Source organism: Diceros bicornis (genome assembly GCF_020826845.1).
Source record: "Diceros bicornis minor isolate mBicDic1 chromosome 32 unlocalized genomic scaffold, mDicBic1.mat.cur SUPER_32_unloc_2, whole genome shotgun sequence".
NCBI classification, from domain to species: domain Eukaryota; kingdom Metazoa; phylum Chordata; class Mammalia; order Perissodactyla; family Rhinocerotidae; genus Diceros; species Diceros bicornis.
In genome coordinates this window covers 1,083,834-1,092,753 of record NW_026690908.1, presented here as the reverse complement: position 1 = coordinate 1,092,753, position 8,920 = coordinate 1,083,834, and the positions used below count along the sequence as shown (strand labels likewise).

Genomic DNA, 8,920 nt, shown 5'->3' with positions numbered 1-8,920 from the left:
ACTCATTGGAATTTACATTTGTGTGAGGGATGCAACAGAAGCTGATTTTCTCCTGTTCAAGTGGAAAACCAACTATCCAGGCACCATTCATTGCGTAGGTCTGGCTTTCCCAGCTGACCTGCAATGCCTCCTTCCCCACCTGCTAAACCCTGACAACTACCGCTGCCTCTTGAGCACCCTAGAGCGAGCGGGGTGAGCTCTGCAGCCTTGGCTCCCTGTGTGTGAGGGGCGGCTACCAGCAGAGCCTTCTCCCAAGATAGCAGCAGGCATGCTGCACACAGAAGTGCTCAGGGGCTGTCTGCTGTGAAGCAGGAAACTCCTCATGAAGAGCAGGCAGTGGGGGAGCCCTGAGCCCCAGGACTGACCTCGGCTGGGGGCAGCAGGCTGCTCAGTTAGGGAGCCCCTCCCTTCAGCTCGTCCAGCTCCTCCTGCAGCGTGTGCACCTGGCTGTCGGCAGCTGCCCCTCTTCAGCTCGCTGTCCTTCTCCACCTGCTCCTGCAGGTGGCACACGTGCTCCTGTTCCCCCGGGAGCAAAAGCAGTAGGAGTGCAGCGAGTCGAGGAGTTCTTAGGCCCCAGCGCTGACAGGATGACCCCGCTGAGGGACCTGGGGCCGGTGTTGCTGTGTTCACCCTGCACATCTTCTGCAGCTGGCTCCGGGGTGACATCAGTTGGAGGGTGAAGGGGCTCTGGGAGCGTTTCTGAGGCATCATTGTGAATGATGAATGTGGGGGCTCTGGGCCAAGCTCTCATCAGGCCCAAGGCTGGTCCCACTGTAGGTGGGCTCCACATCTCTCTTCAGCCTCTTTCGGTCAACAGCCTCTCGAGGGACAGATGGCCTCTCTTGAGTGTGTGCTGAGGAGAAACTGTAAGAAGGATGCCAGCCAATAAATCTGCATGCCTCAGATCCTGAGGGATAAAGTCACCCACGGAAATGCCACTCTTATCCAGCAGGCCCTGGCTGGGAAGAGGGGGGTCTCATCGCCAGCATCTACAGCAGACCTGTTTGCATCTCCCTGGCTGCCTCACGCTGTGGAGACCACACTGTCTCCTGGAGTTCCTTCCAGAGACTCTGTGCCCGCTCCTGACTGGTGGCTTCCTGGGTGGCACTGGGTTCGGGTTTGCCCTGCAGAAGGGCTCGCTTCAATTTGCGGGACCCTGGCTGGGCCCTCAGGTTTTCCCTCGAGGATAAGGATGAACCTGAAGCTCCTTTCCCGTCTGCTTCACTGGCATGTTCCTCTTGTCCCTGGCGGCTATCTTGGTGTCATTTCTTCTGGGGCGGCCGTGGCCTTCAGCTCCTCCTTCTCAGTCAGGTGGAAGATGGAGGGCAAGGCCGTGGGCTTGAACATGTAGTACTGACCCTCCAGCCTGTTCAAGAGTTTTTTTTGGTGAAATGTTCACTACAGATGAAAGAATACTTAGTAGGGTCCAGTCATCCCTGTGAACAGCTTTTAGCAACTGGACAAGACGTTTTGAGTCCTTTATGTGGAGCCTGCAAGGATACATGAAAAAGTAGTTAAAAAGAAAGAATTAAATGTCTCCCCCTAAAATAATCAATTATAAAAGCAAAACAAGTGTTTTTGGGAACACCCACACTTAGGAATTTTGCCCATTTAAAACTTTAGTAAAGATTTAAGGAACACCTCTGCTTGCAAGTTATTACTGTAATAGAAAGATGAAAGACCCACTGTCTACCTTAAGGAGCTGACCATCTGTAGGGCAGAGAAGGAAGGAAGGTGAAGACCTCCACCCAGGTTGTGGTAAGTGCCCTGTAGGAACAAAGATGCTCGGGCAGAGAGCACAGGATGGCACCAAGACAACAGGAAAGGCTTCAGGAAGCCTCAGAAATAGTTCCTAGAAGCTCATGGCTGTCCAACCCTCCTGCTGTCCCTGGGATGCAGGACTTTGGGTGCTAAAACAGGGAGGATTGGTCCCCCTATTTCAAAGCCAGGCCAGGTGTCGGCCAGCAGAGCCTCCCAGGCACTCAGCAGGGCGCCTGGCCCCAGCTCTACTCAAGCAGCTGAGGATGCAGGACTGCCGCCAAGAGGAGGTCAGCCCCAAGAGCTGTGGTTCTGTGTTCCTCCTGTCCTTCCACTACCAGGAGGAAAACTGCTTCCTGTACCAAGCAACCAGCCCCTGAAATGTACTGACCAAGACACTTCATAATCTTTTCTCCTCATTAAGGTAAAATCTCTATTTAGAGAAAACTATGCACATGGGGAGGAAGGGGGTCTCTCTCGAGGCTTTCTTCTCCTCCTGAGTTCATCTAACCCCCATGAGGCCGGGTGGATACTAGGTCCTCAGGGAGTTCCAAGCAACCTGACCTTCTAACATTTCTCAATGCTTTGTGACAGTTACGAAAGGACTCCCACTTCCTTTGCCCCCATACCACGTTAAACAATGACACATGCCAAGAGCAACCTTCTCTGTAGTGTTTTGCATCATTCTCAAAAACAGTAACAAAACTTTTGGGACACAGGCTCTGAAGGAAACTGTCAAGAAAGCATGTTGTCTGACCTCTGAAACAAGCTCACATTACTAGTTCTTTGGATAGATTGTAACAACTTCCGACTTAAAACAAATCACTGTTAACTTTGAATAAGACTAAAGACAACAAGTGGCATTCAGGTCTTGAAAAATTCAATAACAACCTGCAACATGAAACAAAAGAATCTGCCAAGAGGTTTTCAAAGTAGAATGTCTTCAGTGCACTGTTCTGGGACCTCCATTGCAGAGTCTGCAGGAAAGGACTCACTCAACTGGCTGAATTCCAGAAGCCCTCATGAAGGGAGCCAGGCCAAGGGGAAGGCAAACCCCTCATCCTGCTGTGGGATCCCAAGGAAGAAGTGAAGAGAGGAACCCCTTCCCTGAGTCCCCAGGGTAAGCCTCCCAGTGAGGAGTGGGTTGCAACCTCCTCCACCCAGGATGCTGTCACATGCAGAATCTGCAGAGTCAGATGCCTCTCCAGGACTCACCTCCAGTGCAGAGCCACCTTTCCCTGCACTGCCAGGACCCTTCTAGCAACAGAGCATCTGAGAGGCGTGTCAATTTGGAGGTAGAAGCTGCATTTGCTCAGCCACATTCCTGATCTCAGAGATCAAGGCAGGCTCCCTGCCATCAAAAGAGCAGAAAAGTCACGGCAAATGCAAGATAGTGACCTAAGAAAGAGTGTTTCCAGAATACCCTGTTTCTTGACATTGTTGGCCCCAGCCTGAATCAGTGGAGAGCAGAGTGGCCAGGGGGTGGGGGTGACAGTGTGGTGGAGGCCATAAGGTGGGTGCCAGTGGCCATGGGATGGCCGCAGTGGCCCGAGGTGCCCAGAGCAGAGACAGTGGCACAGACCAAGGCCACATAGCGCCTGGCGCTCACTCACCTTCTGGACCGGCCCCGAGGCCCCAAGCACAGAATGCTGCCTGCCTTGGGCTGGAACACCAGGGGGGCTGACTGGGCGGCAGCAGCTGGTTACCTGTGGAAGGAGATGGCTGTTTCTCCTCGTTGCCCAGTGGTGGGAGCAGTTTGCGGCAGTGCAGTGATCACCATCCCGAGCCTCAGGCTGTCATGCTGCCAGGCTCCGGCCCCCTCCTCTCCACCCCACAGTGGGACTGCCACAAGAGTAGGGCTCGAAGTGACACTGTGCAGCAAGTGGGAGCTGGTCCCCAAGCCCCGCAGGATGGCAAGATGGCGGCGCGTGCCCATCTGTCCTCCGTAAAGCAAGATGGCCACATCTGTGGGCCTAGGCAAACTGACGCCTGATGCACCCACCCTGGGGGAGCGCTGCCAAAACGCGTCTGTTCCGCTGCCCTGATGGGTCACTGCTGCAGTGTTCATAGCAAATGACCCAGACCGAGGGGGGAGGGACAATGTGGCCGGCCCTCCGAGAGGGGCCCCGCCGGACGCCAAGATGGTGACCGATGCACTTCCGCCCACACTTCTGGCCCTGCCCACGTTGCTCACCTGGATTGGCCCCAGTGGTTGAGCATCACATTCTGCTCATTCTCCTGGGCAGCGGGGAGAGGGACGCGGGTAGGGACACCTGCACCGGTCGGCATGGAAGACTGTGCTCACCTGGACTCTTAGCCGCTGGGACTGGCTGGCATGGTTTGGGGCGGGGCCGTCGGGGGCAGCAGCTCCTCAGGTGGAGTGGGTGGGGGCAGCTCCCATAGTGAGACCGGTGCGTCTGACAACCAGGTCCCTGCGGGTCTGGACGCTCTTTCCATCCACCCTCGGTGCTCTGGCGCTGGCCTGACAAGCCCATGGCTGCTGGGGCAGGAGGGGCAGCAGGGAGTCAGGGAGGGGAGGGGGGTGCTGGGCGGGGCTGGGGCAATGGTTCTTGGGAGGCTTTTTCCTTCCCCGCCAGGATTAAGAAGTCCCTTCTCTGGAAGTGGCTTTGGATCCAACCACACAATCCCTGTCTGTGTGCAGAACTCTTGCCCTGGTCTCAGCCCTGGCAAAGATTTCTTGCTTTGACCAAACTTTAGTCAGGCTCCTGAACCTTCTTGTAGGCCTGTCTGTGCACTTCCTTGTAAAATCCAGTTTTAGCAAGAACCTTGCTAAGTCAGTTTAACCAGAACACCCACCCGTATGTCTGATCACCATCGAGATCTGCTCAGGCTCCTCCTCCATCTCCACCATCCCTCAGGTGGTGTCTGATCACTCTGGCCTCTCTTTGGTAAGAATCCTGTTAGGTCAGGTTAGCCAGAAACCCCAACACTTGTTTTTTCTCTTAGTAATTTTCCATCCTGTGACCCCCACCATGCTGCCTGGCCATGAATTCCCACTTGCCCATGCTGCATTCAGAGTAGAGTCCAATCTCATTTCTCCCCCACTGTGAATCCCATCACGGTGGTCCCTACGTATCACAGTGGTTCTGAATAAAATATGCCTTACCATCTTTGACAGGTGTCATTAAATAATTTTTCTTTAAAACCTCCAACCACAACAAAAGCCCAGACCAGGCTCCTTTCCTTGCTCCCTCAAGCCATTTCAGAGCTACTTCAGATTCTGGCCCTGCTCTCCTCAGAGACCTCTATTATGCGAGTCATAAGACTTTTCCTAACTTTGGTGCGTGTGTGGAGGGGGGCACACACCAGCATCAGTCTCTCCATGGGAGCCACAGCACTTGCCAGTGAGCAGTCATATTTTGAAAGGAATATCTTTCTCTGAGTGGTAGGTCTCAACAGTGGACTCAAAATATTCAGTGAACCATGTTGTAAACAGATGTGCTGTCATCCAGGCTGTGTTGTTCAATTTGAGCAGTGACTTTAACTTAAAGTCAGCAGATGCATTATGTATAACAAGAGAGTGAGCCTGTACAAAGGCCCTAGGGTGTGGATCGGAGGGAGAGGGGAGACAACAGGATCAGTTAGAGGACCAGAGGTCAGAATGTGAGACAGGATTTGGAGAAGGAGCCAGAGCAGTCAGTAACAGCACAGCAGCCAGGTCAATGTCCCGCACACCATATCTGGGAGTCAGGACCATTTCCTAATCGCAGTCAGTGGGGGACCCCCATTTCTGGTTGGATCTCTTGGGGACAAGAAGGCAGTGTCTTACCACATCTGTCTGTCCACATCTACCAGACCCTGGCCAGGGAGTGTGAAGTGCTGATGCAGAAGTACCTGCACCTGCTGCAGATTGTGGAGGCGAGAAGACAGTGGCCAAGCAGCTACGGCAGCAGATCGAGGATGGGGAGATCAATATCGAGTGGCTGAAGGCAGAGGTGACTGCTGGCTAGGGGTGCAGAGGAGGCTGGCCAGGGGGCCCAGGGCACAGGCCAAACACCTCACACTCTGGGCTCTTGCAGGATCAGGGGGGCACATGACCGACAGGGGGACCAGCTTCCAGCCACAGCTATGCCAGCCTAGAAACTTAAATTTAGTGATGCTGGCAGAGTGGGAAGGGCCTTAGTCAGATCTGAGTTCAGATCCTACCTCTGCCACTTGACGGTTGCAACCTAGAGTACATCCCCCCATCCTCTGTGCCTCAATTCCTTCATCTATAAAACAGCCTTTTTATACTTGCCTGACAAAGTTGTGAGGATTGAGTGAGGTTATTTATGGGCGAGTTTTTAATTACTCTGCTGATGACCACATTGACTAAGCATTCCCACATTATCAGCTGAAGTGTCCGGGGACACAGAGTTACTGGTGAGTCATCATAGTGTGGGCTGCTGGCTAAGTTCTAAGCAGTCGTTCCCTCTGCCTGTCATAAGAGCTCCTACAGCGGCTTGCCGGGCATCGGTCTGGAGGCCACGCTGTTCCTAGGTTAAGGCTTCTAGAACTTCACTACTCAAAATGTGGTCCATGAAGCAAGAGCATGTTAGAAATGCAGAATCTCAGGCCCTGCCCAGACCTCCAGAATCAGAATCTGCACTTTCACAACATCCCAGTCGATTGCCATTTACATTAAAGCTTGGGAGGCGCTGGCTCTCTGTCCCTTAGACGCCCCTCACCAGCTGTCTACCCCAGCGCCGAATGATGGGATTGCCTCTCCCCCCTCATCTCACCATGCTCACCAGATGCTCAGAGCCATTTGGCCACATCACATAAGGACCGAGGACTCTGAGCTGAGGATGGGAAAATGGAAACAGATTCTAACCAGGGTTGGCTGCATGATTTGTAGGGCCTGAGGCAAGGGAAAAATGCAAGGCCCTGGGTGGAGTCGGGGAAGTCGACCTCCCCTTCTCACAGCCCACCAACCCACCCATGGCAGACAGGCGACCTCCCAATATCAACCTTCAACCTCCGCTAAACTCTGTGCCATGATACACTTGGTACCTAGATGAGGGGTGGGCAAGATGCTCGTGCTGAGTCACCCACCTAGTGCCCAGGCATTGTCTCCTTGCCTTGCCCTGAGACAGGATCGGGTGTTCACTGCACCCGCCATTTCTGCACCTACCCCAAGGCCCCTTCAGAGGGTGGAGGGTGACTCACTGTGGAATGTGAGTCTTCCTGGCTGACTCCACCCATTTGCTCCCAGACAGAAGATAGAGGAGGTCATGGGTTCTGGGGGTGCCGGCATGTGTGGAGCAAGCAGCTGAGATACCATCCCAGGGAGGCAACAGTAGGCAGGAACACATGAGGGCTGAGGCTCCACTCCCCTGGGGTGCGCTCCATTGTTCCATCAGATGTTTCTCATGAAAACAAATTCAAAGAGAAATAATAACTTCAAGGTTGCAACTGCAGAACTTGAAGCCCCAAGCATGGGGCCTTCTGAGCACAGGACCCCATCACATGACTTTGAAGCCAGCTCTGCCTGGAATGTTCAACGCTCTGAAGTTGCTAATTCCACCTTATGGTGCCGCTGCCAAGCTCTGAACTAATGATCACATCAGCTTGAAACTTGAGCTTGAACAAAAGTTTCAGATTCCACACACCTCCTCTACACTGCAGCAGGCACTGTCAGAGATGCTTTCTTAGTCAGTCCCCATAACCATCCTCATAGCTTGGAATGAGGAAGCAGGCTCAGAGAACTCAAGGCACCTGACCAAGCTCACACAGCTGGGAGGTGGCAGAGCCAGGACTAGAACCCAGGTCTGTGTCTCTACTTGCCAGTCTTGCCACTCTACTTGTGGGTCCTGGGATCGGGGCTTGTCCCGTGTCTAAACTATCTAGTTAATTCTGAGATCTATCCTAGCCCTACACATATCCCTGAAACCAAGCTGAGTCCTTACTAAGGACGAAGGAATAGGTCTAAGGACCAGTACCAGGTTAGTGGCTTCATGATCAAGGGTGTCATTCACTCACTCACTCGTTCACTAACTGCCTAAAATCTGCTGACCACTGCCTCATCCTCTTCCCCAGGCTCCTCTTACCCCATCACTCGGGGCTCCAGCCAGTGTCCCCGGTCATGAGCTGTGCCCACCTTGGCCTTTGCATATGCTGGGGCTTCTGTATGGAGTGCCCCTTCCACCCCCACGCTTCCCTGCCTGGTGGAATCCTACCAAGCTCAAATGCCTCCTCCTGGGGACTCTCATCCCAGAATGTGCTCCATGACCCCTGCTGCCACAGCTTTCCCACCCTCAGCATGCCATGGCAGACCCAGCTCCTCAGGTGTCTGTCCCTCACCTGGTCTGGTGGGACTTCCTTGAAGGCAGGGGTGTCCTTTATCACTCTGTCCCTTCTGCCTCGCACATAGTAGGTACTCTGTAAGGACTTGATGAATGAATGGACATCAGGTTCTGTGGGAGGCAGTAAAGAGATGGAAGCTTCTAGCCTTGAAGTCTGATTGTGGTAGAGTGTGATTGGCACCATAATAGAGCTTGCAGTGTGAACCGAGGTAGGAAACGAGTCATTTTATGGCCAAAGAAGGTGTGGGTTCATGTCGCATATGGCCTTGAAAGGTTTCGGGGGTTGGTAGGCCAGAGAAGGGGTGGGTGCAAAGGGCAGGGCCCTCTCTGGTGCTGGAGAGCACAAAACTGGTCAGTTTTGGTGAAAGTGTGTGTGTGTGTGTGTTTGTGTCAGCGTGGCAGCAGAGGCCTTTGTGGTGGGAATTAGGAGCAACGTTTCCAACTGAGTATATTACTCTCCAGGGAAAACGATATTTTTAAGTAAGGCTTTTTTTTGTGTGTGTGTGAGGAAGATAAGCCCTGAGCTAACATTCATGCCAATCTTCCTCTTTTTGCTGAGGAAGACTGGCCGTGAGCTAACATATATTGCCAGTCCTCCTTTTACTCCCTAAAGCCCCAGTACATAAGTGTATATCACAGTTGCACATCCATCTAGTTGTCGTATGTGGGACGCCGCCTCATCATGGCTGGACGAACGGTGCGTCAGTGTGCGCCCGGGATCCGAACCCGGGCCACCAGTAGCGCAGCGGGTGCACTTAACCACTAAGCCATGTAGCCGGCCCCTAAGTAAGACTTTGCAAGATCAGCTTGGTAAACCTTTCTGGCTGTAGTCTTTCTCTCTCTCTCTCTCACTCCCT

At 53.4% G+C, this 8,920-nt stretch overlaps 1 long non-coding RNA gene across 1 annotated transcript; it reads right to left on the bottom strand.

Annotated features, from left to right (window-relative positions):
* Positions 1–412: 412 nt before the first annotated feature.
* Positions 413–3,973, bottom strand: LOC131402232 (uncharacterized). The gene is made up of 3 exons (XR_009218442.1): positions 3,465–3,973; positions 2,974–3,109; positions 413–1,490 (listed from the first exon to the last, which is right to left on the bottom strand). It is a non-coding gene; the product is annotated as an uncharacterized LOC131402232 (long non-coding RNA).
* Between the last annotated feature and the right edge of the window lie 4,947 nt (positions 3,974–8,920).